This window comes from Petaurus breviceps, unplaced genomic scaffold, assembly GCF_028583685.1.
Source record: "Petaurus breviceps papuanus isolate PSGF00001 unplaced genomic scaffold, PetGlider_PUasm1.0 454, whole genome shotgun sequence".
NCBI classification, from domain to species: Eukaryota; Metazoa; Chordata; class Mammalia; order Diprotodontia; family Petauridae; genus Petaurus; species Petaurus breviceps.
Window position 1 is genome coordinate 2250334 of NW_027186342.1, and position 15647 is coordinate 2265980.

The following is a 15647-nucleotide window of genomic DNA, read 5'->3' on the forward strand; positions in this document are numbered from 1 at the left end:
TCTCCCTTGACTCCTATCTCCTTCTGGACTTGAGTGCTGAGACCCCAGTCTCCAATCTGTGCCTCCAACTCCTCCCAACCAGATTCTTCTGGATCCCACCCCCTCCCACCTCATAGGGATATTTTCCTTCCCCAAAGAAACATTGTGTAGAGCCAGAGCAGCTAGTCAGTGTAGTAACCAGGTATAATTTTACAGTCTCTCCCCCGCTTCCCCCCACCCCCGACCGTAACTGCACTTCCATATATCTCTGGCCGCGACAGGCAATTTTCTCTCAAAGATTGTTTTTTCTGGAGCCTGTGATTTCTGCTTTCGCCTCCAACCTCTGGGATATTAAACTGGGGTCAGTGGCTCCTGGCAGACCGACCAATTTGTGGTCTTTCCCCAGTTCCCCTGTTTACCCACCCTCCCACTGCCATCTGTACTGCCCCCACTCTTACCCCCTCCCCAATTCGGTCCATCTCCAGACTGCACCTCATCCAGTCTGTGTGGAGCACAAATGGGCTTTCCGGAGGGAGACGGCATGGCCACTTAGGGGATTACAGCTTTCCCCATATTGGGAAGTTCTTCCTAATGCCTACCACAATGGTTCAGAGAGAATGGTGGGACTCAGATTTGCTATCAGGAAGGTCTCAGTTTTCTGGATGAAAACTGGGTGAGGTTTCTTGTGAAATACAGTTTTGTAGCAAATTTTGAGTATAGGTGAGATCCCGCCCCGTTTGGGTTGGAGCCATAGGGGGAGGGTGGGAGATGGCCACCCATCCACCTCTAGGGTCCTGCTACCTGGGGAAAATCAGCTACTCCACCCTTTTTGTCAAAAACTCCTCATTCCATTCTTTTGTACATCCCTGGTCTACAACAGCTTTCTTCCCTCACTTGCCCACTGTGGAGTTCTCTTCAAGGAAGAAAAATCCTTTGTGGGGTTTCTTTTATCCCCTTTCCCACCTGTCTGAAATCCTTCTTCAAGTCTAACCCCCATCCCTCTTGCTTCACCAGCAAATCCTGAATAAAGACAACACACTCCCCCAAATACCATCCCTTGTTTTTATTAAATAAAAGTAAGTGGAGCTATAAGATGTGACTGGCTGGGGTCCTGGCTTCATAAAACAAAACTAACACCCTCTTTATCAAGAGGCCAAGGCATCCAGAGAAGATTTCTTAGGCCATTTCCCTGTCACGTAAATGGGAATCAATATTCAATAAGCCTTTGATGCACTACGCTAGCAGCTCACTTAATACCGGCTTCCAGTACAGTAAGTGGTGGTGATATAGGGAGGTCTTGTTTGTAGAGAACACCAAGGTCCCTGTTTCCTGGATACCATGTCTGGCTTCCCCAAGGAGAAGAGGAGAGAGAGGAATGGAAGCAAGGCCATTTTGTTTTCTCCCTCACCTCGGTGCAGGGTCCCCCTACCCAGCCCCCAGACTCGGGGTGTATTTTTAAAGCCCTATGATGAAAAATGTCCTAGTAATTAACACTCCCTAGCTTAGAATATTAGAGTTGGAAGACGCCTTGGAGGGGAGTATGGGAGGGAAGGGAACAAGCCTTTATTAAAGGTACCATGCTAAATGCTCTACAGATGCTATCTTTTTTGATCTTCACAACAACCCCAGGAGATAGTTGCTATTATGATCCCCATTTTACAGGTGAGGATCTTGAAGCAGACACCAATTAAATGACTTGCCCAGGGTCACATAGGTAAGTGCGTGCCTGTGGTTGGATCTGAACTCTCAGGTCTTGGTCCATCCTGCCACCTAGCTAGCTGCCCCTGGAAATCATCTAGTTCCAGTCTTCCCACTTCCCAAATGAGGAAACCAAGGACCCAAAATGTTAAGAAATTTGCCAGGTGTATCACAAGTGGTTAGTGGCAGGATTCTTGACTCTCATTCCAACCTGGTTTCCATTACACCATGCTTTCAGGAAGTTTTTCTGTGTGGCTAACCTGATTCCTTCCTGCTGCTGTGAGCCCTTCCCTGTATTTACAAGTATAGACCTCCAGTGCCCCCCAAAGCTAACATGTGTAAACACACCCAGCATCTCCTAGCCCACTTTTTGCCAGCTGAACTCTTATCTCCTGACAATTGGAAAACACGTGTCTGGAATCCTCAGGTAAAATGGTGTTTGAGGTAGGTCGGGCATAAAGAGATATACTAATGAAATATTCTCCTGTTAAATACTGCTCATTTTCTGTTATACATTTTGTGACTTTTCTGCTTCCATAGCCTACTAACATGTACTTTGAGGGAATTTGAATTAATTTTAATAACAATAAATTTGAATTTAATAAATTTTGATAATACAACATTACAGAATAATTCCCACAGTCAAATCAAAAAAACTTTTTTAACTAAGATTTTTGGGAGATATATGCATAGCACAGAGTTGGCTGTGCAGAGACCTACTTTTGTGGAGACAGAGATGCATTTATGGGATTCTCATTGGATTTACCTTGTAGTTCTTAATTTTTTTTTTGTGGTTTAGATTCTTTGGTGAAGCCTGTGGACTCCTCCTTAGAATAATGTTGTAAAATGCAAAGGATTCCAGAGTAAATCAAAGATGAGTGAAAATGAAGATGTAATTTTTTTTTCTCATCCAAGTTCACAGACTCCCTCAAATCTATCCATGGTCTAACCCCTTAGGAAGTCCATGGACACCAGGTTAAGAATCTCTGATTTAATCTCTATTCTCTTAGAGCTTCTGTGCTTGCTCTCAACTCAATCAGAGGGTTTGATTTCAGGCTGGGGGAGGTTGGGGTGAAAGCTATCCTATTCAGCTTTATTTGATCATGATTCTGAGAAAGGTAAGAATGGAAAGCTCTTCCCAAGCCCCATTTGGGGGATCTATCCAGGAACTCTGCCCAGGATGATCATGATGGCTTTATTGTGCCTTCCATGGCTGCTTGGCACTAGATTTTGGGAAGTTCTGTCTGCTATCCAATCTCAGTCCATCCTGCTGTGGTTAGGTTGAGCAGATCCAAAGGGCAGTGGGATTGAGCAAAAGGAGGGGATGTGTTGGGGTAGAGGCCAGTCCCTGACTTTCCCCTTTGGGCTTTACTGGAGTACAACTTATGTTGTTTTCTGATATTAATTACATTTTTTTTTATGGTGTGAGCCCGCCAAAGAGATTGGGTAATGGGTGTGGGCTTAGGAGGAGAGATATAAATAAACCCTGGCAAGCTTCCTGTCCTTGGAGTGCCTTGCTCAGATTAGGGACCTCAGGCAGGACAGCAGTAATGTATATCATGGCCCTGATGAGTTCTCAGTCCAGAGGGGTGCTGGTGTAGGGCAGCCTGAGTTGAGACTCTTTTAATAAACTTTAAGGCTATCTAAAACAGAGGAAGTAGTCATTTGCTATTTTCATAGAGCTGGAAGAGACTTTAGCGATAATCTAATCCAGCCTTGTCATTTCAGAGATAAGGAAACCGAGGCCTAAAGTAGTCAAACATTTGCTCAAGGTTTCGTAAATGTGAAAGGGGTATGGGGGGAAGGGAGAGGAAAAGCATTTGTATAACTGAACCAGTGCTGTGCTAAGTAGTACGTTTTGCAAATATTATCTCATTTGATCCTTACCACAACCCTTCTAGGTAGGTGCTATTATTATCCCCATTTTACAATAGAGGAAACTGAGGTGAAATGACTTGCCCAGGGTCATACAGCTAGTTAAGTATCTAAGGCCAGATTTGAACTCAGATCTTCCTGACTCCAGGTCCAGCACTCTGTACACTAACCCACCTAGCTGCCTGTGGTTAAAGGACAGGAGAATTGTTCTATTTCTCCAGAAAGAGGAGAAAAGACTAAAATTGCAACTTGAAGGGTTTAAATTAGACTTGGGTGGGTGGGACTTTCAAATGATTAGCATGACATGACTAACTCCCTTACCCCAGGACTTCTGTCCTACCCGTCTCTGTCTTCTGTCTCTTTTTGTAGCGGGGAATCTATATCTTTTTTTGTAGATGGCTTTTGCTTGTAGGACTGGATCAGTGCCTGGCAAGGGGAAGGGCCCCTGTCCCCACTTCATTGGCTGCTTGGATGAATGCTCACTTGAGGCATGCCACTGTGCCATATATCCTACCTAATCCTCCCTCATTTCTAAATCTGTTTTAATTTTTTCCTCCATCTGCCATCTTTCCCTAACAGATACCTTTGGCTTCACATCTGCTTCTCCCCCCCCACCCCAAGCATGGGCATCTAGAACTCTGTCTGCTCCAAGTTCTGTTCTTATCTCTCCCTGTATTTTGGGTGTGTGTTCTGCCTCTCTTATCAGATCGGGAACTCCTGGAAGGTAAGAGCCATATTTGAGTGGCCCTTTGGGTCACCTTTGTTCAAGCTTGAACCAGGCCATGGGGGAATGCAGGAGGCAGAGAATGAGCTAGTTATTGGTAGCAGCCTAGCTTAGAGTATTCCTGACGACCAAGCCCCTCTTTCCTCCTTCCCCCTTACTTAAACTCCCATTCAGTCATTCAGAACCTCTGTCTGCTCATTCTTGCTGCAACCTGTGCTCTGGCATCCATGTTCCCCCACGCAACAGCTGATGACATCTCTTGGCCTCTCCTGGTCCATTCAGCAACACCTTCCCCCACCCCCATGCCAACCACCACCACCTCCTCCTCCTGCTGTCCCAGCCTGTAGCCCTGATCTCATTTCCTCCTACTTCTCAACCCTTCTGAAGACCTCTTGCCTCACCTCAGGTTCTTCCTCTGGAGCCCCTCTCACTCTTCTCTAGGGTCTCCCTCCCCATCCCAGGGTAAGTGGGAAGAAAGGTCAATTTTATCTTTGGGTCTCTTCCAAACACGAGTGTCTTCCCTCACCAAAGAACCTTCAGGGGCTGTTGCCCAAAGACCGAAGATCCTTCCAATCCCTGAGGTTGCCCCCAGCTCCTTGCTGGAGCAGATTTCACTCCTGGCTTGTGTTGTTTGTCTGCTTCAGAGTTTGGAGCCCCCGGGCAATGGCTCTGTCTTTGCAGGCTCAGGGAGGCCCTGGCATCCAGCAAATAATAAATAACACCCTGGAAACACCACCTGCGAGTTGCTAATGAGCGTCTTTTCTCTGCCTCCCCCCAACCTCAGGGCTCACTCCTCATGGCAGCCTCAAGGTTCTCTCTCCTCCTTGGCCAGGATGGTTGAGAAGGGGGGTCTTGTTCAGAAACAGAGTGCTCCCTTAAATGACCTTGAAAAACCTGCCATATACAAAGAGGAGGTTTGGAAAGGTTCCTTCAACTGTAGGCTTTTGGAGGGTGATGGCAGTATTCTTTGGGGAGGGAGAAATAATGATGCTAATAACTAGAATTTACACAAAGCTCTAAGGTTTACAAAACACTTTTATAAATTTTCTATACAGACCTTCACAATAAACTTGTGAAATAGGTGCTATTATCATTATTACTTTTTTATTTTTTGTTGAATGCTATTATTATCTCCATTTTACAGATGAAAAAAATGAGCCTGAAAGAAGTCTGGCCCAGGGTCACATGGCTAGTATTTGAGGCAGGATTTGAATTAGATCCTTTTTACCCCCCCCCCCCCTTTCCACTTAGCTGTTTAAACTAGGATCCCCAAAGTGAATCTGGAAGGGTTTTTGGATCTGTCAATGCCTCCAGGATTCCAGTCCACCCAGTCTTGGGTCACAGACAATTGTTGTCTTAAAGGGACATTCCTGAAGTTTTTTCCTGGTCTGTGGGTTGGGTCAAAATTCAAATGTAACCTTTGCCATCCCTATATAGGATGGTTTATGAGGCTTCATAGTGCTTCAGAGTTGGTTTATTTCTTCCCCAGTCACTGTGCCTGAAATTCAGGTAGCTGTCACAAGTGAATGAGAGCCAGTGGTGTCTTGGGTTATGGCTATCAGCCCAACTGGCTTGGCTTTTTACTTGTTTAGAATATTGAGAATTTGAGTATTTTACCCATGGTCACTAAGGATTAGAGGTGAGACTTGAACTCAGGTCTCCCTGGCTCCAAAGGCTAGATCTCTATTCATAATGTGAGTTGCCTCCCAGTAAGAGTTGGGAGATGAGACACAAAGTCAACAAGGCTTCTTTTTTTTTTTTAATCTTGGAGGCAAATAGGAATGAGTGAATTAGATGATGCCTCTGGGCCTTTTGTCTTATCAGATTTGTCTGTGGCTTGACAAATCTGGCATTAACTGCCAAGAGCTGGCTACAGAGAAGACCTTAAAGACTGTAACTGGGACCATTGAAAGTGGTTTTGAATCCACTTGGGCTAGCTGCCTCTATGACACTGAAGGTTTGGGGAAGGCGACAGAGGAAGGTTGGCTTCCCAATGTCTCGGCCTTGGCCTAGAGCAGAATCAGTGTAAGCCATAACCTGGTCTATATACTACAAGCTCTGATTTAGAGGCACCTATGGTGAATTCCACAATGCAGCCTGAGTCAGGGGTTCCAGACCCTTTCCTACCTGTTGAAAGGAGGAAAAATCTTTATTTTACCAAGGAAAAAGAAGGCGTTTGGGGTGAAGCGACTTCCAGTGTCTATTAGTGCCCCCTAACTTGTATTCTGTGCCCCCAGTTCTTGTGATTTCCCTTTGGCCTGTCATCTCCAGGGTCCCCCTTTTCTTCATCTCTCTAGTGCCCACTCAATTCTTGCCCTCTTTTTCTCAGTGCCCTTCCAAGCCTTGCTCCTCTTCTCCCAGTTTCTAGGGAGCAAACAGTCCTGTCTGGCCTATGGGGTAAATGAGCTCCTTGTTGGGCCTTCGTCTACATGATATTACTTGTTGGCTTCTGGGGGGAGGAGCTATCCTTTACCCTTCCCCCCTACATTGCCCTCCCCCACCAAGAGTCAGAGCCCTGAGCTCTGGATTTTCCCACGTGTGGGAGGGTTATGGTGCCCCTCCCTCTCCCTACCCCCTAGTATTTGCCTCCCCAGGTTTCTGGGCTGAGTCACCCACTGACCCTGGCTCCTTGGTCTGTGGTGAGGGCTCCGACAGGTCGGCCCCGACCTCACCTGGGAGGGCTTAACGAGTACCTGGTAGCTAAGTGCTTTGAGATCTCCTAGATGAAAAGAGCTGTCAGTGGCTTAGGGGTTATTATTGGCATGGTGGCGGCTGCAATTATTATGTTGGATGAGGGAACCCCTACTCCCTTCACCCTGAGGGGCCCCAGGGCCTCGGTGAATAGGCTGAATGCCTTGTTTGATCTGTCTTGGGCACCGTTGAGGTGTGAGTTGACCCTCCCCCCACAACACACACGAATATTTGCATATCTTCCCTCTGGAGTCAGGAATAGCGAATCAGGGATGATTCTCTGACCTCTGAAAAGTTCTTCATCTTCTTGAAGGGTGGCTTGGTTTTCTGGAGCCTGTCTCTTCTTTTTTAAAAAATGATGTGATTCAGATCCGAGGGACGCTTCATCCATCTCCTCCCTACCCCCCACCAACCCCACCATTTTCAGATGAAGAAACTGAAGCCCAGAGATGTGAGGTGACCAGTCCAATGTCATACAGCTTTTGAGTAGTTGAGGTGAAATTTGAACCTGGGTATTTTTTTTTCCCCAGCATCTGTTTCATTAGGGGAGTAGGGTTGGGGAGGAAGTCCTGAGATCCTGAGCTGGGAAGAGTCATCTGGTTTCTTCTTTCTGGGGCTGGGTTAGAGGGTTGAGGAAATGAGATGCCAAGATGGCAAAGTCCTTAAGGGACAAATACCCTCTTTCAATTGTCTAGCTACCATAGTGGATAGAGTGCCAAGCCTAGAGTTGGGAGGACCTGAGTTCCAATCCAGCCTCAGATGCTTACTAGCTGCGTGACCCTGGGCAAGTCATTTAACCCTAATTGTCTCAGTCTCCTCATCTGTAAAATGTACAAGAGGAGGAAATGGCAAACCACTCCAGGAGTCATGAAGGGTCGGACATGACTGAACAACAACAGCAAATCTCCCCCACCTCTTGTATGTCCTGTAGCAGGAAGGGATTAAGAGTAGATCTAAGAAAGAATTTTCTGATGAGAGGCAGGGAGGGGGAGAGGATATGAAACATGAAAGAAGGTGCTAGGATGTTAGTACATATGCATCCCAAGGGCAGAGGGACAGCCAAGATTCTTTTGAGGAATCGGGAATTTTAGATGGGCCATATTTGGAGGATGAAACCACATCTCCTATTTCTGCCTGAGGACAGAGGGCAGGTTAATTCTGTTCTTTCATAAAATCAGGGCTGAAAGAGCCATTATGTTCAACTCCCTGATTTTATAAATGAGGAAACTGAGGCCCAGAGAGATGAAATAGCACACCCAGGATTGCACAGTTTGTAAGTATCTGAGGAAGGGTTTAAAGTTAATTAACGGCTTATAAATACATGGGGTCCTATTAGCGTCTTCTATCCCACATATTTGGGGTGGGAATGCAGTGACTCCCACCAAGCAGGATTTCAAAGTAAATAAAATCTGGGAGGCAGCTAAGAGATGGGGAATTAGAATATCTGGGTCCTTGGTTCGAGCCTAGCCCGAGACAATCTGGGTTAAGTGACTTGCCCAGGGTCATGCAGCTAGTAAGTGTCTGAGGCTAGATTTTTACTCAGGTCCTCCTGACTCCAGGGCCCATACTCTATCCACCATGCCACCTGGCTGCCCCTTCCCCATTTGTTTCCCATCACTGTACGGATACTATTGCCTTTCCTGGGTAGAGGAAAAATGGAAATTCTCCCTGGGATCATGATGTCCATTCCCTACCTCTTAGTGGGACTTCCGTGATTAAGAGCTTCCAATAAAGAGTCCACAACAAACATGATCATTCTTCCTCAGCGTCTTGAAACCATTTCTCTGTTTAACTTCCATTCATTCCAGAGGGAGGTTCAGCCCATTTCCTCTTGTTCTAAAGCCACAAACTGCTAGCCGTGGCTTCCTCCTTGCCCACACCCATAACAGACCAATGAATCCTTACTGGGCATCCCAGGTTCCTGGATTTGATTCACATACGTGTAGGTAAAACTGGTTGCTTTGTTTGGGGGTTTTTTGGCCACAGAGGCCAGGGGTGGCTATGGTGCGAGTATGCTTCTCCTTCCTTCTGCTCCAACATTGGGTGATGCTGATTGAATTGCTGGGGCATAGGGAGATGCTGCTTCCATACGTTAGAGGTGCCTTGACACAGTGGTTGGGGCACTGGTCTTGAAGTCAGGAAAATCTGAGTTCAAATCCTAGTTTGGACACTCCCTAGCTGTGTGACCCTAGGCAAATGTCTTAACTTGTGTGCCTCAGTTTCCTTATCTGTAAAATGAAGAAGATGGGTCTGATGGGCCTCTTATGTCACGTCTACCTCTATATCCAGAAAAGTGTCTTAAATCTTTGTTTACCAGAGAAGTGCCTTGAATTTATGTGGCTTGAAGGCTATGAGGAAATGGTTGCTGACTGCCCCCATCACAGAATAGGAAAGACTGGGCCTGCAACAGAAAGGATTTTGGGTTAAACAAAAAAAGAAAGCAGTTGCTTGCTAGGAGGGTTAGTGAGCCTGCTTCCCAGGGAGATTGTCTGATTTTCTCTCTGGAAAGCTTGCCTTTGTGGAGCAGTGAGCCAATGCGGAGGCAGGAGACTGGCGGAGATGACCTTCGGAGGCCACTGACGACTCTCTGCCCACCCCCTCACCTGTCAGACTCATCCATTCACCCTCCCTGAAACACGCTTGATGACTTGACAATGGCCAATTAGGCGTTAACACATCTATCTCTCTGGGTATCTAGCCATCTTTATGGAGAACAGGATCTTAAATCTTTGTTCACCAGGACAGCCAGAGGCTCGAGCTAAACGGTGGAAAGAGCTGTAGACATTTTTCATAATTATAATGACTTTTTACAGGGAGAGCCATAACTCCTTCTCCTGACAGGGTGAGAGAGATGCAAAGAACATTGGCCTGATGCCTGTCTTCCTCAGTCTGGCTGTCCTCACCACCACCCTGAGCATCTATGCAAAATGCAGGGGGGGAATTTATTTCAGCCATTCCACAAACACTGGACATCCCTTATGTGCAAAGTCCTGTCTTGAAGGGCTAGGGTGGGGAGATCAGATTCAAAAGGGGAAGACATATGATCCTCTTTTCTCAGGGAGCTCCCCAAGGAGACACATTCAGGAGATACAAAAGGAAAAAAGATAAAAGGGGGAAGATATCCTGGAGGTTGTTAGGCGTAGGAGAAGAAAGGGAATATGAAATACAGTTGAAAAGGAAAACGAAGGGGGAGGAAAAGGTTTCTTAATCTGGAGTCTGTAAATGGTTTGGTTTTTTTTTATATTTTGATAACAGTATTTCAATATATTTGACTTCCTTTTGTAATCATATGTATTTTATTTTTATGCATTTAAAGGCATTCTGAGAAGGGATTCATGATATAAAAATATTAACAGTATATATTATATTATGTGATGTATCATATATTATGTCATATATTTATATTATCATGTAAAATATCTTTAAAGGAAGTAGTTATAAGCAAGGAAAGTGGCCTCTTCTGAGGTCAGAGAGGGTGAGAGATGGATGAATTTAGGGCTACACATATTTGTGGGTCATTACAATTCCTTTCCCCCTGGGATTAATGAGATTCTACCCCCCCCCCCCCGTCCCACACCTCTTCTCTTTTATGGACTTGGTAGCTGAATAGATAGAATGGGGAGCTGTCCCCCAATCCAGATTGTACCTGATGGCAGGTGATTCCCGGGCCATCATCTGGCAAGTAGATGAGTTATTATTCTTAACCAATTTGTCAAAATGGTCTGCTAGTATCTTCAAAGAAGAAGAAATATGTTGTTTTTTTTCTTTCTGTTTTTGCATTTGGGCTCTTTTCTCCCAGATAGGTGCTTTGACAAAGAACACATTCCTTCCTCTTAGTCTCATTGTGTTTGTTGTCTAGTCATGTCAAGCTCTTTGTGACCTCATGGACCATATCACACTGTCTGTGGGGTTTTCTTGGCAAAGATACCGGAGTGGAGTGATTTGTCATTTCCTTCTCCAGTGAATTGAGGCAAACAGAGAGTAAGTGACTTGGCCAGGGTCACATAGCTAGTAAGTATCTGAGGCCAGTTCTGAGCTCAGATCTTGAGAGAAGGAGACCCATTAAGAGGCGATGAGCATGAGTTAAGTAGACCAATGATGATGTATGCTTCTCACCTCTTGGAAAAGAGCTGCTGGTCCAACATGTGGATTTAGACATGTATTTTCAGACATGGTCAGGGTTCTGATTTGTGTTTGAGTGGCTTGATTGTACTTATTTGTGACAAGGGAGGGTGTCAATTTTGGTGGGGTGAAGATAGGAGTCAGTGGATAAAGGAGATGAACAATTTTTTTTCCTAAAGGAAGCAAGTGTCAGTAAAACACTAAAACTATACAGAGGAAAGAAAAAAGTTGAGGAGACACAATCGGGGCCATTTTGTGACTCCTCAGTTAAATTTAATAGACTTGAACACTCAAGTGGACATGCAATCTCATCCGTTTGTAAATTCCCTCCCATGATAGAGATTGCCACCCATCCTTGTGTGACTCTTCCCATAAGTCTGCCTTGGGGGAGGCAAAGAGATCCCTCTTAACCTGCTGGAGGCCTTTTTTCACTAATTACTGACATTGTGAAGGTACCAGTGGAATACTCTGGCTGTCTACCCACCATCCTTTGCCATGGGAGCAGCCCACCTTCTTTCCCTATCTTATAATGCTTTGGTGTCATCTTTTTCATCTGTTTTTTCTCATTGGTTAGTATACACCATAGACCTTTCCATTGTCTCTTGTCACACTCATTTTTTAATCCTTTGGAATCCTTGGAAGTGGTGAAATGTTAGCACTGAAAAGATAGACCTTTGTTATCATGTGAAGCTTGGGGTTAGTAAAAGAGTTTTGCAATTTCCCCAAAACAATCCGAATTTTTCTTTTCTTCCTGTTCAACTTTATATCCATCTGTACTATTTTTCCTGCATATTGATGGATAAGGGCTATAGGTTTTGCCCATGCAAATACATGTTGTAATCCGGGTAATAAATATTATTCATCCATTTAATCTTTACTGTGGGGATGGTTAGGACATTTTCCATTCACTTGATCTTTCTTGTGTGGAATGATTATACCTCTCATCCAGAAGACTCTGAAATATTCCTGGACTTGATACAATAAGCATAATGTCATCCTACAACAGGGGTATCTGGAAGCCCAAGGAGATTCCTGGACTCTGCTGGAGGTTCTCCATTACAATGGCGGAGACCTTTGGTGAGCACACTTCTCCCTGTTCTTCCTTGCCTGGTATTTACTATCAGAGGGTTGCTAAACAGGGTTATTTCTGTGTTTATAATTTTCAAGGAATCTTGAATAATTTCGGTTTTATTTATGGGAGGCACCTTGTTGTAAACGAGTTTCTGAGGAGCTGTTTTGTTCTGCAGAATCAAATACTTCTTCATAATCAACCAACAGTAGCACAGTGGGATCTTATATTCTCTACATCTTTCAGTTAATTGTGAAATGGCAAAGATATGGTCCATTGTTGTATACTGCTTGTAAAAGCCTATTTGTTCCCTACTAATACCTTAATTGAACCTGTCCTTGATTTGACTCTCATAAAGATTTCATGTATATATAGGAGAGTGAGCATCTAGGTGGGGCAGTTAGTACAGGTACAATGGATAGAGTGCTGGGCCTGGAGTCAGGAAGACTCATCTTCCTGAGTTCAAATCTGACCTCAGACATTTACTATCCATATGACCCTGGGTAAGTCACTTAACCCTGTTTGCCTCAGTTTCCTTATCTGTAAAATGAGCGGGAGAGGGAAATGGCAAACCACTCCATTGCCTCTGACAAGAAAATCCTGGGGCATCTAGGTGGTGCAGTGAATGGAGCTCCTACCCTGGAGTCAGGAGGATCTGAGTTCAAATCTGGCCTTAGACACATGACACTTTCTATAACTGTGCGACCTTGGGCAAGTCACTTAACCCCAATTGCCTTACCTTCCCCCCTAAAAAAAAATTCCAAATGGAATCCTGAAGAGTTGGACATGACTGAAATGACTAAAAAACAGACACAAAAGTATCTAGGCTGGTAGTTATGAATCTCTCAGTTGCCTTTTTTTCTTGATACTGGTAAGGTCTGATCTCCACCTCACCCTGCCTTGGTATCTTCCTTTCCTTGCCTTGTATATTGGTTCCTCTATATCTGATAGTTATATCACCTCCAGCACAGATCTCCTCTATATACTCTTTAAAAATAAATTATATGTGGCAGAAGTTGTCAATTTCTTATTCAACACTTTTTAGTGCTTTTATATTCAAATGTGTGTGTTTATTGATGGTTGTTAAATTCATAACAATAAAGATAATTTATAGGAAAAAAAGTGATGACCCGAAGTAGTGTTGTGGTCATATGAGCAGAGCAGGGATCACCAAACTACTTCTGAGGGCCCACTCCCAGGGGTCCAGGAGGGGAGAAGGAATTGTACATGCTTAAATTCAACAAGGTTTTTTTTTATGTAAAAAGCATTCTTGGTCATATAAAAAACAGGCCAACGTGTTGGATTTGGCTGCCTTGAATAGTTTGCCAACCTCTGTAGAGGGAAGGGAGCAGATGTAAGAGATCTTATAGGGGGCAGACTTGACAAAAACTGGCAGGTTTGGGGAGAGAAAGTTTGGGGGGAGAAAGAGAGGAGTGGAATATGACTCCAAGATTTCAAACCTGGATAATTGGAAAGATGGCAGTCACCTCAATAACAAAAGGAAAGTTTGAAGAAGGAGTGGGTTTGGGAAAGAGAAAGATCATGAGATGCCTATGGTACATCCAGTTGGTGATGCAGGACTGGTGTTTAGGAGAGGGGCTAGGGCTGCATATATTGATTGATCCAAATCCTCTAACTCTTCTCCCAGATCATACTCTATTCATGGAATCACCTTGATCTTCTCACAATGTATCCTTATCATTGGCCATATTCCCTCTTCTAGGAAAGTCTTATCATTGATCAAAGGAGAGATAATGACTTGCAATCAGAATAATATTTTTTTTTGGAGGGGGGAAGGCAAGGCAATTGGGGTTAAGTGACTTGCCCAAGGTCACACAGCTAGTTAAGTGTCAAGTGTCTGAGGCCAGATTTGAACCCAAGTCCTCCTGACTCCAGGGCTGGTTCTCTATTCCCCGCACCACCTAGCTGCCCCAATAATTTTTCTTTTAATAGCCATCTGGTCATGTCACTTCTCTGCTTAAAGATTTTTTTTCCTGAGTAAAGTTTAAACTCTTCCAGTTTGTGTTTGTGGTTCTGTACAAACTGGAACTTCTTTACTTTCCTAGCCTAATTTTCTACTACTCCCCTCTATATATCTTTCTCCAGCCAGATTGTACACGTCACATGATTGCCCTCTGCCCTCTTCGGTTTTGCTCATAACTCTTCTGACATCTGGACTACTCTTGGTTGGCTGGTTGTTGTCCTTTGCTCTTGAAGGGACCAAAATGTCATCACTATGTTGGAGTCAAGGTATAACTCATGTGACTATGACTGATCAGACCAATATCAGCTCAGAAGGCTCTATCACAGGTTGGGCAGAAATAGTCCACATGAACATTTGGAGTGGAAGTGTCTCTAAATCTGCACATCTCCCATTTCTTTTGAGCTAACTGAAATTCTGCTTTGCTCATAGGGCACAACGCCTTCTCTGATGAGCAGTCCGGTGCCAGTGTCTCCTATGTCATGCAGTCAATTCCAAAGTTCTTAAAAGAAACCTGTAGGGGCAGCTAGGTGGCGCAATGAATAGAGCACCGGCCCTGGGGTCAGGAGGACCTGAGTTCAAATCCGACCCCAGACACTTAACACAGTTACTAGCTGTGTGACCTTGGGCAAGCCCCTTACCCCCAACTGCCTTGCCTTCCCTCCTCCAAAAAAAAAAAAAAAGAGAGACCTTGAGAGTATCCTTGGATGGCATCTCCTGACCTCCATGTGAGCCCTTGCCTTTTGTGAGTTCTCTGTAAAAGAGTCTTTTAGGCAAATGTACATTTAACTTTTGAACAACCATGGCCAGCCCATCAGAGTTGCACTGTCTGCAGTAGAGTTTGAATACTTGGCAGTTTAGCTTGAGAAAGGACCAGTGTCTGGTACCTTACCTTGTCAGGTGATCTAAATTACTACCACAAGCAGCGGCACTGCTGCTACTACTACTACGATGATGATGACTACTACTACTACTACTATTGATACTGTTACTACTAACTAATATTTAAGAAGCATTTACTATGTTCCAGGCACTGCAATTATTATCTCATTTGATCTTTATCATAGCTCTGAGATGTAGGTGCTATTTTGATCCCCCTAACACAGTTAAGTGACTTGTCCAGGGTCACACAGCTAGTAAGTGTCTGAAGCTGGATTTCAACTCAGGTATTTCTGACTCCTGCCTGGCGCTCTATCTGTTGTACCACGTAGCCATCACCCCATCTTAACCTGTTGAATTTCAATGCATCTTTTAAAGACTAACACAAAGGCTACCTCCTCTGGGATGGCCTCTCTGACACTCCCAAGTCAGAAGTGACCTTCCCCTTCACATCTCACACACTATTTGATTTTGTAATTGTCTAATGCACTTATTAATTATTTAGACTCTACCCATCTTAATACCTTAATTCTGACTAGATCTAGTTCCTTGAATTGGTCGGCCAATTTGTAAGCATTTATCCAGTGCCTTTTATGTGCCAGGTATTATAGGAAAAGTTTCTTCTCTAA